Below are 19,091 nucleotides of genomic sequence, written 5' to 3'. Positions count from 1 at the left end.
ATTGTTGATTTCATAAAAGGTTTGAGATAGTATCAAGGAAAAAAGAAAAGAAAAGAAACCACCCTTGGTTTCTATTTCTAGCAAGGATACAGTAATAGGGCCTCGATTCATTGTCCAGTCTGGAACAAGCCCCCAACAGAGATTGATGAAACAACGGTTTTCAATTAGCCATTACTCCAGCAAAGAACAAGGATCTCTGAGCGAGAAAACAAAGATGGTGAGCTCTAGGTGTCACAGCACCACCTGGAGAAAGTGCTCAGCCCCGTCCGGGTGCAGCTGGTAAGCGCCTGGAGGTAAGACGCCACAAAAACACCACTGAGAGAAGAGCCCTAGTTTGGAAAATCGGGGCCAAATGCGGGGTCCCCGGAGATACGCAGGGACGGGACAGGAGAAGGGCTCAATTTGGAGCCTGTGGGGTGGCCGGCGGGAGTGCCTAGAAAGAGACCCGGGGAGGAGGCGCGGCGACGGCGGCCGGCCGGGAGGAGGGCTCCCCGCGCGCACCTCCTCTTGTTTTGGAGGCCCTCGTGGTCCTGCCTCATTGGCCGCCGTGGAGCCCGAGGCCCCGGGGAGGCGGGGCCGCTTCGGAATTGCAGTTCCCGGGTTCTCGCGGGCCCATGCCCCGCCTTCCGGCGGGAGGGGCCCTTGCGGCCTCGCGAAACCACAACTCCCACAAGGCCCCGCGCTCGGAGGGGGCGTGCCCGGGCGAAGGGGCGGGGTCTCCGCGGCGGGGCGAGGCCGCAAGGCAGGTGCTGTCGCGGCGCTCAGTATCTCGGCCTCACCACGGGGTTCCCACAGCACCGGAGCTTACCGATCGTTGGATTGTCCCTGGACGACCGGAGTCACTCAAGTCCGGGAGCATCTTCTCGAACCGGCGCTCGATGGGCTGCGTGTGCCTAAGTGTTGTTGGGGAGGCACAGTGCCGGCGACTGGGTGGCGTTGAAGCGGCCGGTGGTCCTGGGCTCCCTGGGGAGCCTGAGGAAGTTACTGGTGCTGGTAGGGGAAACCCGGGGGGAAACCGGGGCCCAAACCAGCACTTTGAGACTAAGAGCCGGAAGCTAACAATAACTCCAGGAAGAAGCCCAACCGCTAAAGTGCTTTATTTCTGACTGAAAAGAAGGGAAGATGACAGCCAAACCAGTGGGACCTCTGCTGAAACTGTTAGATCTGATTTTCCTAATTCTTCACCTGCCAACCATAGCTTTTATCCTTTTATGCCTTGTGTTGCCTTCTGGGAGAATGCCTTAGCTTGATATTCCATTTCTCTGGTTTGGTTTTGAGCAGTGCCCAAACCAGCTGTCCAGTCCATCTCTTTTTATTTCAGTAGCTGTTTGTTTTCCCGAGGTCTCAGTTAATTCTTTTCATAATTGCCTGCTCTCGTTCCATGATGTGATATACTTGCTTAACCCTATGAATACTTTAATTATACTATGTTAATGTCTTGATCACTTTTCTTTTGCAAATTCTCTCTTTAAAAAAAAAAAGAGGGGCGCCTGGGTGGCTCAGTCAGTTGCATCGTGGGACGGACCCCCGTGTGGAACTCCATGTAGAGTGTAAAGCCTGCTTAAGATTCTGTTTCTCTCTTTCCTTCTGCCTCTCTCCCTCACCCAACATATGTGCATTCTCTCTTTCTCAAAGTAAAAACAAAAAAAGGAAAAACATATTAAAGTTATTTTTTCATGGTTTGTTTTTTCTGAAACATTTGTGATTATCAGTTTATGCCTCACTCATTATTTTATACCAGATTTACTGGTTTTTACTCTGTTTGCAGGAGGAGGAGGAAAGAGGAAGGTTTAATTGTTTTTGTTTTGTGTTTTTTTTTCCAACAAAAAGGGGAGAGCCCAGGTTTGTAACCTAATGGATACCTTGGCACCTCTCCGCCTTTCTAAACCTGATCATCATGGTGATTTTATTTGTTTCTCTTACCCAAGCTCATACTTCCTGTGGAAGCTGGAAACAGACACCCCATTTTAAACTTCCTGAAAAGCTGTCTTTTGGTGAAGCGCTCTTTGACCCTTTCAGCTTCCACTGGCCCGCTCCCTCTAGGTTTCCACCCCCTTTCCTCATGTACAAATGGAGATGGTAGGAAGAGTAACTGAGAAATCTTCCTAAAAATTTTTTTAGCATTTTTTTTCAGTACTTAAAAGAGAACTAAACATCTTCATTCAGACTCTCAATGATGAATGAGACACAATACCAGTAATAACTTTGTTACAGAAACGACAAACATCTATTCTTTGTGTTGCATATAAACAAGTAAATTTTAAACATTAATGTTAGGTTAAACATAAGAATTTGCTGGAGGTAATCAGTTGAAAATTGATGTCTGTACACTTTCATATCTTGGTAGAACAAGGCACCATACAGTCATGCTGATCGTCCACATTCTGTGTAAGAACTCTCAGTTCTGTTAAGGACAAGAAAAAATTTCACTGGAGAGAGGGGAGGGAATAAATGACCAACTCAGAATAAGTTCAAATTTAAATTGGTAAATCAAAAGCTCTTTCTAAATGCCTCTCTTAAAGATAATTCTACTAAAACAGCAAAGCCAATAGAGGACAAAATTATTTGTTTCAAAATGTGTACCCTTGAACTTTTGTTATTATGTAGAAAATTACCCATTTGCCTCTATCAATAGGCTAGAATTTTGATAGGAAGCTAGTGTACAGAAAGGAGGGTTTTTAACACTGAGAGAGGGCAAGGAACTGGGACCCTAACCCTGTCAGCACGGTCCTGCGGCAAATTTCAAAGGTCACACTTTGATTTTGGAAGGTCCTCCTGTCCCTCAGGGATGGCATGACTGTTCAGAGGGAATGTGTATATTTATTTGAAGAGAGGACTAGCGAAACCTCTGGAGGTGGGCCTGCCTCAGTCACTGGTCCCATGACTTACTGCCTCAGACAGTTGCACAAAAGACTAGTTAAAATCCACTTTCAGCTATTTAGAAACTTGCAGGTAATGGGCCATCTGAGACCTTTGCAACACAAAACCCTGGTTGTTAAAAATATTAAACAGGGTGGGGACACCTGGGTGGCTCCACTGGTTGAGTGTGGGCTCAGGTCATGATCACAGGTTGTAGGATCCAGTGCTGTATTCGGCCCCAAGAGCCTACTTAAAATTCTCTCTCCCTCTGCCCCTCCCTTCAGTTCAGCTTTCTCTCTCCCTCTCTTTCTCTCTCAACTAAAAAACAAAAACGAAAAAAGAACAAAGAACTATGTAGCATACATGGTGTGACAAATAGACATTAGTATTCACTTAGAGGTTCTACTAAATTGTCCAACAGATTGTAGGGGTGAAAAACATCTTGGGAGGTTTCCAAGAAGTGGTGGATTTTTTTTTGAAAGAAGAGGAGACTAGGGTTACTAGACCTAAGAGGTGATGAGGGTGCCTGGGTGCCTCAGTAGGTTAAGCATCCAGACTTCGGCTCAGGTCTTTATCTTGCCCTTTGTGAGTTCGAGCCCAGCACCAGGCTCTGTGCTGACAATGCAGAACCTGTTTGGGATTCTCTCTCCCTCTCTCTCTGCCCCACCCCACTCTCAAAAGAAAAAAAAGAGGTAAGGAATAAAGCATGAGAGGTAGGAACAGAACCATGAACTTTTGCTGTTGGCTTGGCAGGAGTTGAGGTAGAAGGGTGTCCTGGGTCTGTACTGGGGTGGGTAGGGCACAGGGAGGCGGTGAGGAAAGTACTCTGAAGGGGAGAGAGGGGAGCTGGCGTTTGGGTTTGGGTATCAAGAAACCACCAGTGTAATTAAGCTGGATAATTACATTTGTAGTGTGTGTTTGTGTGTGTGTGTGTGCGCGCACGCGCACACATGCGTATGTCTTCATGGCTGAAATTACTGAGTTGGCTGGTTACTGACATCCTATCCAAACCCAGAATTCCTAGCATCTGTGACTTCTCTGGCCCTAATATTAGCAACAGCTATAGAGAAAAGTGTTTGACACTAAAGCATGGAGCTCAGTGCATGGAAAATTTCTCAAAAGCCTGAAAGAAGGCTTTGCCCATGTTTTTTGTCTGCTCAGGCTGACATAACAACACACCAGACCGGGTGGCTTAAACAACAGAAATGTATTTTCTCACAGGTCTGGAGGTTACAAGTCCAAGATCAACGTGCCAGCAAGGCTGGGTTCTGGTGAGCCTTCTCTGCTTGACTGGTAGAGCACTCTCCTTCCACAGTGTCCTCAGGTAGCCTCTTCTCTGTGGGCACTCACAGGCAAGGTGGGCAGAGAGAGCCATGGGGTCTCTCCCCCTTCTTGGGAGGACACCAGTGTGAGCAGATCAGGATCCCTAGGTCCTCATTCAACCATTTTCACATCCTTATAGACCCTGTCTCCAAAGGCAGTCATCGAGGGGCTCAGGAATTCTGCCTATGACTTGGGGGACACAATTTAGTCTATAATAATCAGTGCAGGGGGAAAAAACCTGGAATGAATTATAGAGTAATCACAGTGGGATGTTGTAAGAAAAGTGAGTGTAAAAAAGCACCTCCGAAGTCCAAGTTGGGTTTTAGTGCTAGAGGCTAATGGGAAAGTCCCACATCTTCCATGCTTTGGAGTTTGATGTGAGGATGGGCCCGAGGGAAGGTCTCTGGGAGTCCTCTGCCAGCCAGGGGTGATTCAGAAGTGACTATCTCTCAGCCTACAGTGGCGCATAGGGTCAAAACTTTGGGGTTGGGAAAAGTGCCCCTCCCAAAGCCTGAGAGGTATGATGCTGTAGGTTACTTAAAGAACACTGTTCTGGGGATAGTACTGTTCTGGGCATCCTCTTGGGTCTGCTGTTACCCAGATATGAGACCTCAGGTCATTTCTGAAGCATCTAAATTCTCCCTGATGGTGTCATGTGTCCCAAGCCCCAGAGTTATTTTTTCCCCCATAACCAGATGCATGTCTTGTGGTTCCCAATCTCTTAATGGGGCTGCCCATCAGAATATATAAGGCACGTGACAGCCACGTGAAATGTCATGGTCCTCTTCCCCTTGGGGAGAATGGAAAGGCTCCCAGAGAGGGCAGAGCACTAGGGCAAATCCAGCCAGTAGGAGTGGAGGCAGGGATAAGAGGCTGATGACAGCCTTTGCAGAGGGAGGGCCGGAGGTGCCACCGGAGGTTCTATTTCAGTCACAGATGGGGCTTGGGGGCAGAGTAGGGGGCAGTGAGCGATGGAGCAGCAGCAGGGGTAGTGACTTTGTTGAGCTTAAGCTCACAGTGACTTAGTGAGTTAGATTGGGAAGTACTTTGTTACTGTTTTTGATTTTGTGAGAGTGGGTGTCAGAGAGAGTAGGGGCAGAGAGACGGGGAGAGAGAATGCATTGTATTTTAAACAAGTTGGATAAGTAACGTTACTTTTGTTTCTGATGAGATTTCTTCTGTGATATTAAGAGATTCAGTGTGATTGTAAATGGGGTGCTAGTGCCAGAGTCCAGACATAGGTTCCAAGAGTTACAGAGGGAGATCTAGAGAGCTAGCCTCTTAATAAGAGAAGTGAACATCCAGTTGTTGTTGGTAAGACCACAAGCCCAGCAATACAATATGGCACCTGTAGTCTTGGTCCTGTTAAACACATCTTTGCCATTTTAAAAAATGTTTTATTTACTATTGAGACAGAGAGAAACAGAGCATGAGTGGGGGAGGGTCAAAGAGAGAGGGAGACACGGAATCTGAAGCAGGCTCCAGGCTCTGAGCTGTCAGCACAGAGCCCGATGCAAGGCTCGAACCCACGAACTGCAAGATCATGACCTGAGCCGAAGTTGGCCGCTTAAGTGACTGAGCCACCCAGGAGCCCCATATCTTGGGATCTTTAATCTACTAGTATTATTCTTCGTTGTGTCAAGTCCAGGGGGCCTGGCTGCCGCACAATGTGGGGAACTGGGGGCAGCTGTGACAGTCCTTTGTGGAGGGAATTTCAGTGGCATAAATAGCAACAGTTATCAGTTCTGGAGAGCTTATGCTACTCTGCTCCAGGCACTGTGCTATGACCTGGGTTTACAGCAGTGAGACAGAACTAGAAATAGCTGTGGAGTCCCATGAAGCTGAAACCCACTGTTCTCTTTGTCCTGTTCCCATTCTGTCTTCTCCAGCCACTGTGCAACCCCCCCAACCGCCTACAGGGTTGGAAGTGTCCTGTAAAAGGACTTCAGTTTCCTCAGTGAGCTCATCAAGTTGGCTCTCCCTTGAATGGTGGAAGAAAATGCAGGGCATTTCTTCTTTCCATTTGCTGGCAATTTCATAATCTGGGAATGGTTCCTGGTTGCTGAAAACTGGTGAAATTATCTGGCACGGCCAAGTTGTTAAGTGTGAGATAAGAGTGGGGAAAGGGAGGGGACCCTGGGTGGCTCAGTCAGTTGAGCATCTGACTCTTTTTCTTTCTTTCTTTTTTTTTTTTTTTAAGTTTATTTATTTTGAGAGGGAGACAGAGAGCAAGCAGGGGAGGGGCAGAGAGGGAGAGAATCCCAAGCAGACACTGTGCTGTTAGCACTAAGTCTGACATGGGGCTTGAACTCATGAACCATGAGATCATGAGCTGTGCAGAAACCAAGAGTCCAACGCCTAACTGACTGAGCCACCCAGGTGCCCCGAGCATCTGACTCTTGATTTCAGTTCAGGTCATGATCTGACAGCCATGGGATTGAGCTCCACGTTGGGTTCCATACTGAGCATGCAGCCTGCTTGAGGTTCTCTCTTCCTCTCTCTCTGTCCCTCTCCTGTGCTCACGTGCTCTCTCTCTTTCAAAATAAATAAATAAACATTAGGGAAAAAAGAGTGGGGAAAGGATGCCAGAGATCACAGAGGAAAGGCCGGTCCTGAGTGGTATTTCCCACTCTCACATGACAAGCAGATTCCAAGAATGTGGTCAGTCACCAGCGGATGGCAGGCATGGTGTATAGAGGGGCTTGGGATTTAAAAGCAACTGTTCTGTTAACTGATTTTCTGAATGGCATTATGGGAAGTGCCCCGTGCTGATGAAGATGGTCTGTGAAACAAAGGGGGAGAAATACGGATCAGGTTTGACGAGTCAATAAGTTATCACTCTTTTTATGCTGAGCAAAGCACTTCTTAATCTCTAGCATAGTCAATCTGTTGGTTATAAAAACGAGCTTTCTTCAAACTGACATTTCTCATTTTGTAACCTCTTCTAGCAATATAGATCATTCTACATGTTATCCCAAATATATCTAATCCTATCTAGTAAAGAAAGCTTGAGAGTTTCATAGCTCTGTAAACATTGAAGAAAAACAATGGACTCATGCTAGTTACTTTTTAATCCTGTGGGCTTGCCAAGGGAAAGAAAATCTTATCACCAAGCACAAACTGCAATTTATACCTGTCAAGAGGTTATTCAATATATAAATCACCAACTTCCTCAGAAGCCTTTTACTTTCTAAGGTCTCTATTATGCCATATAAATTGATAGTTACCAAAGCCCAGTTGGCTCATTGATCACAAGTCAGCTTAACTCCCAGAAGCATAAATAAATTGTTACATGTTTATCCCATTACCTGGACACTGATATATAATTGTTAACTAGCTGACTCCATAGTAAAAATTTCTTTTTTTATGGAACTATAGCAGATACAAATGTTACTTTAGTTTCACGTGTACCACATCGCGATTTAACAACTCTCTTTGTTACCACTTCTATACACAAAATTTTAAGAGAACAACAATATCCTTGATTGTATCATGGAAATGTAAGAGGCCAGTGCATTTTTCTGAATTGGTACAATTACTTAAACCTCCTGAATCAAGGCCATTGTCAAGCCTCCGTGTAGGAGAGTCGTTAACTAGAGGGATTTCCCTTTGCTCTTGAGAATGATAACCCCTCAGCGGACAGGTTCCATTAGCTGGCCACACGCATTTGGCAGCCGTGTGGACTTTTGGACAGTTGAACAGAGTATCTGTGTTTCAAGCATTGGGATGCTTTCTCTTACCTATGTTTCAAGCATTGTGATCTTTTTTTCTTAATGCAAGAGTGACAGTGTCACCTTACCTGTTACCCTTGTCTTCCACTCAGAAGATCAAATCAGTCCTCCAAGGGATTTTTAGAAGAGCCACCTTCAAGATGATCACCTGAGATACCTCCAAGAAAAAACTGAAATTCTAAACAACACCCATCGTAAGTCTATTCATGTTGATAAAGAAGGGATTTTCCCCGGAATACCACAGAGGCTCCATGAGAGCAAGACTGTTCCCTCTTTGTTTACTGCTGTGTCACCAGCCCCTAAAAAACCCCCTGAAACATCAGTCAAGCTTACATTGTTTTGAATGAATCAGTATGGCCTTTGATAGTGCGGTAGTTCATGGTCCTCAGGCAAGGGCTGGGGTTTGTGTTAGGATTTCAAGAACAAGAGAAGTTGAAGAGCAAAAGAGGCTAAGCCATGAAAGGACACACTTTACTGGACTGGGGTACGTCTGAATAGATTTCACACAGAATTAACCTATAGCTGTGGTCTGTATGCATTTTGACAATTTTCCTTTGAAAATGTTAGGTACACGGACATCATCCCCAGTGAATTCTTTTTGTCCATGACCAGAACCACAAAAAGAGTCATCCTGACTGGCCTCAGTACTCATTCCAGAATTATATGTATTTCTTTCCCTGTGTTCTGACACCATGGACTTTCAGGTTGATCTCTCCCATCTCAGGTCCACTTGGTTGGAGATTACTTGCAATGATTGTAATTCTTAGGGTTGCAATGCTATCTGACTTTTGGTCATAATAAGTCTTTGAAAGCCAGTGTGTACTTTACACTTACAGCATTTCTCAGTGGCCGCCTTTCAAGTGGTCAATAGCCACACGTGCCTGCTGGCCACAGTACTTGGACAGTGCAAGGTGTAGAAAGTCCACATATTCTTCCACTCAGAGCTACGCTACATCTTAATTTCAACAATTAAGTCAAGTGGTAGCAGTAACTCAGTTGTGGCATCATATATTCTAAACCTGATGAGGTGGATTCCTGCATATCCTGCATTGCCCTTGTCTCTGCCACAGTGCCTACATCTGTTGTTACTATTGTTATTGTTTTAACGTTTTTTTGTTCATGGAATGTTTGATGAAAGAATTAGTGAAATGTGTGACTGCAGAAAATCGATGAATCATGCATGACAAAGACTCTCTCCTTGCTCAAACTGGAGACAGGTTTCTCTGAGTCTACTTTCTGCCCAGACCCTGACCTTGGGCTCTGCCCATTTAGTTTAGTTTTGGCAAGAATCCTGCTGAGTCAGTTTATCAGAAATCTCCTACCCTGCCCTTGATGTCTGATCAAATCCCTTATCCCCCACCTTCAATATCTTATGACTGTGGCCTGCCTTCAGCAATAATCCTGTCCAGTTGGTTGAGCCAGAATCCCATGACCCTTACTCCTGATGTTTCCTCATAACTTTCCATCCAATGACCCCCACCATGCTCTTTGGTTATAAATCTCTACTTGTCCTTGCTCTATTCAGAGTTGAGCCAGATCTCTGTCCCATTCTACAAAATCCCATTGTAGTAGCATGCCTTGAATAAGATCTTTGCTACTGAATAATAGGTGTTCTGAATAATTTTTTTTGCCTTAATGGTCAAGAGGATGCTAATGGACAACCATGACTAAAAGCATAACTTTGTACAATGGACATTTGTTGGGTTTACCTGACAAATATTCTTTTCCTCTTCCTCTAAGGAAAGGTATTACAGGGGTTGGCAAGTGAGTCAGATGAGGCCAACATTAAAATTCTGTTGAGAAATTCGATCTTGAGGATTCAAACCAAGGATGCAAAGGCATTGGTGTTCCATTATTCTGATGGTCCATTAATTCTTAATTTCTTGGTTCTACTGTAGCTCCTGCCTTTCTGAAGATAATGACCACTCATCTGAGTACAGTGTTCACAGAGTCCCTTTATAGTGGCCCATGTGGGCCAAGGTGATGGAGCATAATAGATTTCTATAAGTTTTTAAAAGATGCCTTTGTCCCTGTTGCACATGGCCATTGGAGACAAAAGGTCTGGGTGGAAGTAGGAAATGATCAGAAAAGGTGAAGTTATAGCTACTTACTGATTTTGTGGTTGGTGGAGAGAAAGCAATGCCCACCTAGAGGACCAGGAGGGTGTGTGGGTGGAGTGAGCATCCTCGAGGAGGAGGAATGGGGGAGAGAGAGAGTTATTAATGATCCTTGTCTTCATAACTGCCCCTGAAGCCTTCCCCACAAAGAAAAACGACCTAGTGTGACTCTCCTAAACTTTAACAAGCCCCTTAATTTTAACGGACTGCTGGGTCTGCTATTCCCTGCCACATAGCTCTGGTCATGCTTTAACCGCCATTTATTTTAACTTTACAGAGAAGGCCACTGGAAATGGCAGGTGATGGCCCCAGCTCCTGCACCTCCCATGCAGAACACCTGTCACACCGATGGACATCTTCCCCACTCCTATTCTTGTAAATGTCGCTCATTTGTTATATGGGGCAGACAGAAGCTGCTGGATTGAACACATCAGACAAGCTGGGCCTTCAGGAAAACAAGGGCTAGATTTAATGACTGAAACTGAGCTGGGAACTTTAGGGTTTACCAGTCAGAAATACCCTAGGCTTCTCCCCTGAGGACCAAGGCAAAGACTGTGCAATCACAAATATATCCTGCTGCACCTGGGTTAATGCTTTGCACCATGTGGAAAGGTCAGTACAGAACCGTAATGACAATGATGGTTTATAAGATTTGTTCAGCTGGTTGGGTCTAGGATCCTTGAGGGCATGGCTGAGGTCAGTTCCATAGATTGGCCTCATCCTGCTGCTTAGGTCCTATTGCTAGTAACTTTAAATGCTATATGAGACCAAAGGAATGGATTTGGTCCTAGCCTCTATTGGTCAGTCAGAGATTCTCACTTGTGGGAGAATTCACAAGAAGCTGAGAGGGTATAGAAATAAGGAGTAGATACTGTAGGAGAAGGTTCTCTGCAGAGCTCCTTATTTCTGCACATCTTGCAGGTACAGGCATCGAAAGCCTTTTGTTTCAGAGTGTCTTTTCAAGGATGTTTAAATAGTGAATATCTTTGAAACATGGAAAGAGCAGGTTTGAAATATGGATGGCAGGTTTGCTTCCTGTCCCGTATACTAATGACACTGTCTCCCTCTAGGAAAAGTTCAACCAGACTTACTGTCCATTATAAAAGCCTTGGGGTCCCTCCTGTCAGGGTTCCTCAGCTGTAATGCAAGCCAGCTGTGTGCACAGTGTCGGCCAGGGCTGTCCCGTGTTACCTCTGTGGTACCTGGGGAACCAATGTGAACATGAAGTTCACAGTATGCGCCATTAACAAGAAAGTCCTTCATTTCTGACCTAAATACCTGTTTTTCGGCTGGCATCCATGACATTGTAACAGGCTAGCCACAGTAAACATTTCAGACTCTTCATAATTCCTGATAAAAAGTAAAATAGGCAGTCAAATTTGTAGGAATGGAGTTCAGAGGAACAGTCTGGGAGTTAGAGGTCCTGAAACATCGCTCATGTGCAGATGAAGAGTCTGAAGATTAGAGATGAGCAGCTTCTTCAAGGCTATGGCAAGGTTACATGCAGGGCAGAAACTAGATGCAGGTGTATGTGCTTCTTGGTGAAGCCTGGCCGTGAAATCGAGCTGCCTCAAATCTTGGTTCTTTTCACTACTTCTTTTCTGACCCTGTTTCATGACTTAGGACATGGGGATAATAACAATATCAGCTGATGGGTTATTTTGACTTTTACCACGTTTCCATCCTTGTCAGATATTTAGAATGTGCGTGCACACACAGCACTCAAAGAAACGGTTTCCTAATATTAACATTACTTATCAGTGCACTTTGTACCCACCACCAATTGGCTGTTTTGTCAAAAACTGATAAAAGTAGGACTGTTGTATGAGGAATTTCTATGCCAAAGCATAAATGTTATGAGAAACCAGCCCCTGGGAAGATTTGCCTCAGCTGTGCATTCGTGATTGGAAGGTGGCAAAACAGGCTTTGGGGACACAGTTTGCCCCTTCGTGAAGCTGATATCCAGGAGATTTCTCAACATCTTATCTCTCAAAGACCCCTTAGGACAAGCCTGTGGTCTGTTGAAATATGTCTTGACTCAATACAGTGAGGGAGAACATTCTACAGGGACCATAGAATGCTGCTTGCCACGAGTGCGGAGGAAAGCGTCTCTTGCAAAGTCTGGGCTCCTACCGAAGGAGCCTGAGGCAGGTGCATGGGAAGCAGAGGTCAGTTCTGGGTTGGATGGTCTTTCAGAGGTGAAGTTAGTAGAGGCCAGGATTAATCAGGGCTTGGGTGCTGTCTTAGGCAGGTCAGGCTGCCAAAACAAATCCCTATAGTCTGGGTGGCTTAAACAGCCAACATTTACTATCACTTGAAGGTCTGGAGGCTGGGAAGTTCAAGAACACGGTCCTGGAAGATCTGATGTCTGGTGAGAGCCTGCCTTGTTGTCTGTAGGCAGCTGTCATCCTGGGGTGCCCTCGAATGGTGCATGGCCGGAGAACAAGGTCTCACATCTTGTCATAGAGGGGCATTCATCTCATTCACGAGGGCTCCAGTCCCATGACCTAGTCTGAAAGGCCACACCTCCCCATGGCATCACACTGAAGGTTAGGGTTCCAACCTAATGAACTTGGAGAAAACGCAAACATTCAGCCCATGACAGGCATTGTCCATGAGGACAGGGTAGCTTAGCAATTGGGTACCGCCAGGAACACATGGGACTAGCAAAGCAGACCAGGGGGCGTCACTGGTAAAAGACCAGTAGTTCCTCAAAGAGGGAGTCCTTGCAGCATTTTACAGTTATCTCATGACCTTGGAGAAACAGTCATTCTTGTGACCTGGGCACCTGCCTTCATCTGCACCTGTTCTCCCAGCCACAGTGTGGCTTCTTCCATCTTCAGCACAAATTGATTTCCACTCTTTTAATCCGGGTACATTTTGGCCCTTTGAGAGTTAGTTCATTGTCCTTCAGAATTTGGCATGTTTGTATTTGCAACCATGGAAGCTGCCAAAGGTCCAGGGTCCTAGGTCGCTGACCCCAGCCTCTGTTGCTATTTCACAAGGTAGGGACTCCAGTCTTTCTTGCACCCTGTGCTGCTGCCAAAGGTATAGTGGCTTGTCGTTTGTTTGTTTTTTAAATTAGTTGCTTATACATGTATTTGAATGGTGGTGATCACGAAAGCCAAAAGCCATCCACTGGGCTTTCAGTGAAAATGGTGTCAAAGGTACACCCAGAAGTAGTCGCTGGAGAAAGTTCCAAGAACTCTCAGTTAGTATGAGGCTAGAGGGAGACAGAGAAAAAAATCTGACTCCCTAGTTCCTGAAGGTCTGGGCAAAACTGTAGGGCTGTGGGTCCCCGCGAGGGAGGCTCCATGCAGGGAAGCCCGCCTGGGCCTCCTCTCTGTGCACTCCTCCCCCGGAGCCATCCTGAATTTGAGACTGACATTTGGGAAGGAAGAGGAGCAGAGTGGGCTCCAGAAGGAGGGACTGTCACAGACTACAGGGCACAAGAGGGTGGGTGCAGGCTCTCTGACCAAGCACCTCCTCTGTGTTGAGGTACAAGTGGTCTCAGCCCATCGGGCACAGCGGTGCCTGTGGCCCCTATGGTGGGCTGCACAGTGGCACAAACTCGGGAAGAGAAACGGCTGGTCGAGGTGACTTATTTTGGGCCTGGAAGGAGATGACAGCCACATACATAAAAGAACTGAAGAATAATGTTGGAACTTCAGGGATGGTCTCTTATACCTTAACTTTCTCTCCTGGCTACCCTCTCTCTGTATTGTGCTCTCAAACTTTTGGCTTGATATTCCTGTTCATTGATTTACTCTCGTGCTGTGTCTTTTCTGCTACTCAACGCATCTGGCACATTCTTTGAACTGTGAAAACTATCTTCCCCTCTCAAGAACATGTCTCAGTGCCTAGTCTATTTTTTGCACGCATCATTGTCTCTTGGTCCACTAAAAATGTTAACCACAGTTATTGCAGAGACCTGTTCCGCCCTTAAAAAAAAGATTCTCCATTTATAGGGCTTGTCACCTCTCTTTCATGATGTCGGTTTTTCCTCAAAGGTTTGTGCTGGTTGGTTATTAACAAATCTGACTGAGAGTCGCTGATAACTTGGACTCTCTGCACCATGGAGGGTGGTCTGGGAGGAAGTCGTGCCTGAAGGCAGACCTTCCTCGTGCTGCTCCCTGACTCAAAGTGAGACACTTTCCAACTTTATATCACAGTGATGAGAGGATGATCTGATGTGTCAAAAATAATTTGTATTTTTATTGTATCTTCATAGCTGAGAAGTGAACAGGCATGTATTATGGGAATGCTGAGTAAAAACATATAAAATATTAAACATCACTTTGGGGGGTTTTATAGAAACTGCTATGCAGAAAAGATACCATGTGTCGTCAAATATAGAAAGAATTGATTTCTTTTAAGTCATCTTGTAGATACAAAAGTCAGCTTCAGGCAATCATAGAGGATATTCTTTTCCAGTGCCCAATGGATATTTAAACTCACAACAGAAAGATCCTCTATCCTTCTAGATTTTTCTCGAAGCTTTTGTAACAGCAACCCTTCAAAAAAAATCTTGAATGCTGACACGATACAGTTATTAGTTTAAATCCTACCAGTACCATGAATCTCTGAATCCACATAAAATTGAGATATGTTTTAAGTTGCACTCAGAATTCTTCCGTCTCTTCATGCTTCTTGGGGAGGCGTCTCAGTATTCTTCAGGTAGACAGCCAGGGCCACGTATTGCTCCCCACAGCTCAAGCTTGGTCTTATGGAAAAACTTGAACTACCAAGATTCAAATATAGTATTTCTATTTTATATTACATTACTGTCCTTCAAATGCATTAGTGGTTTTTAAAATAATATCCCAGAATTGTAGCAGGCTTATGGCAAGGCAGGATCCCCAAGACTGTAAAAACATAGTATTTTCCTTTTTGTAAATTTCCTTTCTTCTTCTCTTCCAACAGAGGAAACATTCTATAAAAACTAGACAAAATACATGAGGCAATAGTTTCCATGTGCCATGTCACAGTGACGCAGATGACAGTCCCTGAGAGACGGGACGTTCAGGAGGTGGCTACTAGAATGGCCCCTCGCACTCAGCCTAGGGACAGTTTCCTGACTCCAGTGCAGGTACCTGGCCTGGGGGCCCCACCGCTGTGAAGAAGACACTGGCGTGGGGGGCTCCTGAGGTGGCTGCATCGCACGGGCCAGCCACAGCTGGGTGGTCTCCTTCAGCTGTCACGAACCACGGTGCCCGCCACCCGCCTCCACGGCTTTCTCTGGCCTGAGATATGAGCTATGCTGCTCCTTTCTCCCATCTGAAAAGTAGAATGCCTATCTTGTTGTTTGAGCTTGAAAATATTAATTATAGGGAGCATCTGGGGGGGCTCAGTCAGTTAAGCAACTCTTGGTTTCAGCTCGGGTCATGATCTCATGATTTGTGAGATGGAGGCCCCCGTCGGGCTCTCTGCTGACAGTGCAGAGCCTGCTTGGATTCTCTCGCCCTCTCTCTCTCTCCCTCCCCCACTTGCATTATCTCTGTCTCTCTCAAAATAAATAAATAAACTTGAAAGAAAGAAAGAGAAAGAAAGAAAGAAAGAAAGAAAGAAAGAAAGAAAGAAAGAAAGAAAGAAAGAAAGAAAGAAAGAAAGAAAAGAAAATTTTAATTATAGGCAACAAGAACTTGGAGGATTGTGAACAGGGTAGGGAAGTTTGGAAGTCCTTTGCTATGGGAAGCCCAAATCGTCGTTGGCACTACTCTGGTGATTCTTTTTTCTTTTTTAATGTTTATTCATTTTTGAGAGAGAGTGTGTGCACAAGCAGGGGAGGGGCAGACAGAGAGAGAAGGGACAGAAGATCAGAAGCCTGCTCTGCGCTGACAGCAGCAAGCCTAATGCTGGGCTCAAACTCATAAACCATGAGATCATGGCCTAAGCTGAAGTCTGATGTTCAACCAACTGAGCCATCCAGGTGCCCCCCCCACACTGGTGATTCTTAAGTGAATAGTTACCAGAAGGCCAAGTGCCAAAAAGACAGTAGCATGTTGGCGAATGTTGGCCTTTTGACTTGTTTGTGGGCAACTATGAAGCTGGGGAGATCCTGGCCAGGCTGAGGATTTTGGATCTCATTTTCTCCTAGCCCTTTGACCTTTCCCTAAAGCCCTGAAATAAAAAGGTTTGATCCTGCGGATCCCCCCCTCCCCTGTCACAAAAGAGGACATTTGGAACCAACTGCTCCCTGAGGAGTTCAGTGCGGTGCTAGAACTTAAGGAAGACGGTCTTACCCTCTGTTTGTGTGATGGTGGTTGGTCCGTAATTCTTGATTCCTGTAACCGTATGATTTGAGGTATTCGTTTATGCAGCCATATCCCGTACCCAAGTGCCCTGATTTCTCATCTCTCAGTTAGTGTGACTTCTTCCACATATAAAAGACTCCAGCAGTGTTTTCACCTTAGCAGAGTTCACTGGAGGAAGGGCTTCAATTCCTTTCACCTGGACTGGAGAGTGGATGAAGGAAGGGTGCAAGAAGGATGAGCTCATTCTCCCTGAGTGGTACAGGGTGGAGAGCGCCACCGTTAGTCCTAATCTGCCTTTGCCTAGAATCCATACCAGCCATGGAGATGGAGGGAGGCTAAGGTATGACAGCAGTAGGCTGGAAGAACAATTGTCCTCCAAGGGGACCCTCATCCTGCTCTGCATAATGGCACTTTATTGCGAAATGTCTGTAACTTACTTGAGTTCAGGTGCAAAAAGACACAAACTATTTAAAAATTTGTTTATGTTTATTTATTTCTTTTGAGAGAGACAGAGACAGTGTGAGCAGGGGAGGGGCAGAGAGAGGGGGCAAGAGACAGAATCCCAAGCAGCCTCCACACTGTCAGTACAGAGCCTGACATGGGGCTCGAACCCATGTATAGTGATATCATGACCTGAGCCAAAACTGGATCTTTAACTGAGCCACCTGGGTGCCCCAAGACACAAACCATTTGAAACTGATGTTAGCAATATTTAACTAATGTATTAGGAACTATATAATTGATATTAGTAATTTAATATTTTAAGCTAGCTTTTTAATTTGAGATAGTAATTTTTTGTGATATTAATGCTTCAAGATCATAGAAACTAATAAGCATTTTCTGGAATTCATGTCCACAGATTGTGAAATAACAGAAGATCCACAAGCTGGATTGCAAGGGAGATGTCAAATTATTGATTGGAATGAAACACACAGTAAAGAACCTTCTGTAAATTTGATATTAACATACAGCATGGTTTACATAATCTTGGTCTTTTAAATACTTGTCTCTTTGTTTTAAATTTTCTTATCCTGATAACATGGTCCTCGATAATATTAAGTTTTACTGAGTATTGTCAGCTGATAGCTCTGTGGGAGGCCATGGGCTATAGAAATGTTGAGCAGGTCAAGGTGCCTACATCCATTTCAGTACCCACCTCCTTCAACAACATTTAAAACTATTCATCCCATGCCTTCTATAAAAATTAAAATAGCAATGGAGCATCTCGGTGGCTCAGTCGGTTGAATGTTGGACTTGGGCTCAGGTTGTGATCTCGCGGTTCATGAGTTCGACCTCCGCATCGGGCTCTCTGCTGTTGGTGTGGAGCCTGCTTCAGATGCTCTGGCTCGCTTTCTTGCTCTCTGCCTCTCCCCAGCTTGTGCTCTCTCTTTCAAAAATAAACAAAACATGAAAAAAAAATTAAAATAGCAGTTAATGTTTATTGAATGTCCACTCTGTGTCAGGGCAGGCTGTAGGACTGTGGATCTCATGAAACAAGACGAGCATCTTCCATTTAAAGAAACCGAATAAAACTTACTACTCTCATTGCCTATCCTTTTTTTTTTTGCTTTTTAAAGACATTATTTACTGCCACTGGTGGAAATGGCTTCTGATTCTACTTTCAAATGACCATTGCCTATTCTGTGAATTCACAAGGCTAAGCCTACGCCAATGGGTTCAGGAAGGCATGGGGGTCTAACAGTTATTTCCCAGTTGAGTTTTGGTGAAATCTAAATGTAGTAGGTACCTACCAGGTGTTGTGTTTATCTTTGTCCACTGCCGCCTCGGCCTTCATTCCTCTTCAGAAAACTGCTCATTTGTAACTACAGGTTGGCTAAGGAAGCAGCCACATTTGGGTATCAGGGTCTTGCCCCAGGCCCAGAACCTGAAACAAGAGTTAACACCTTACCATGCTGAGCCAACCAAAGTAACTTTGCTAAGAATTTGGAGGGATAACCAAGATATCCCTTCACAGAGTGGGCGGGTTTGAAAAGGACAGCACTAGGGGGCGCCTGGGTGGCTCAGTCCGTTAAGTCTCTGACTTCAGCTCAGGTCAGATCTCACGTTCATGGGTTTGAGCCCCACATCAGGCTCTGTGCTGACAGCTAGCTCAGGGCCTGGAGCCTGCTTCCTGTTCTGTGTCTCCTTTTCTCTCTGCCCCTCCCCTCTCATGCTCTGTCTATCTCTGTATCAAAAGTAAATAAAACATTTTTAAAAAGTTTTTAAGAAAAGGGAGGCACTAGAGGCATAGATGCTCCGTACACTAGAGCTGTTCCGTGATTGACCAGAACTTCAAGTGAGTGCCGTTTGAATCAGATCCAGCAATGTTAGCAATACCTCAAAAACAACTTCTCTGGATTATTTGTTTTTTGGGTGTTGAGTTTGATAAGTTCCTTATGGATTTTGGATACTAAACCTTTATCTGATAGGTCATTTGCAAATATCTTCTCCCATTCCACTGGTTGCCAGGTGTGCTGTTTTGAAGGGGCACACGGGCACCCCAATGTTTATAGCAACACTATCGACAACAGCCAAAGTACGGAAAGAGTGCAAGTGTCCATCAACAGATGAATTGATAAAGAAGATGTGGTACACACACACACACACACACACACACACACACACAGTGGAGTGTTACTTGGCAATCAAGAAGAATGAAATCTTGCCATTTGCAATCATGTGGATGGAATTGGAGGGTATTATGGTAAGCGAAATTAGAGAAAAACAAATATATGACTTCACTCATATGAGGAATTTAAGATACTAAACAGATGAACATAAGGGAAGAGAAGCAAAAATAATATAAA

General features: G+C 45.1%; 1 protein-coding gene across 1 annotated transcript in view; it reads right to left on the bottom strand.

Moving 5' to 3' along the window:
* The window catches only part of EDARADD (EDAR associated death domain), a 90,208-nt gene extending 89,241 nt beyond the window's left edge, over positions 1 to 967 (bottom strand). Inside the window, exon 1 of the mRNA XM_029931641.1 lies at positions 809 to 967. The gene's annotated coding sequence lies outside the window, so the exon portion shown is untranslated. The remainder of the gene's footprint in view (positions 1 to 808) is intronic.
* Between the last annotated feature and the right edge of the window lie 18,124 nt (positions 968 to 19,091).

The sequence above is a fragment of the Suricata suricatta genome, chromosome 2 (assembly GCF_006229205.1).
Source record: "Suricata suricatta isolate VVHF042 chromosome 2, meerkat_22Aug2017_6uvM2_HiC, whole genome shotgun sequence".
Taxonomy (NCBI): Eukaryota; Metazoa; Chordata; class Mammalia; order Carnivora; family Herpestidae; genus Suricata; species Suricata suricatta.
This window is presented reverse-complemented; position numbering and strand designations above follow the sequence as displayed.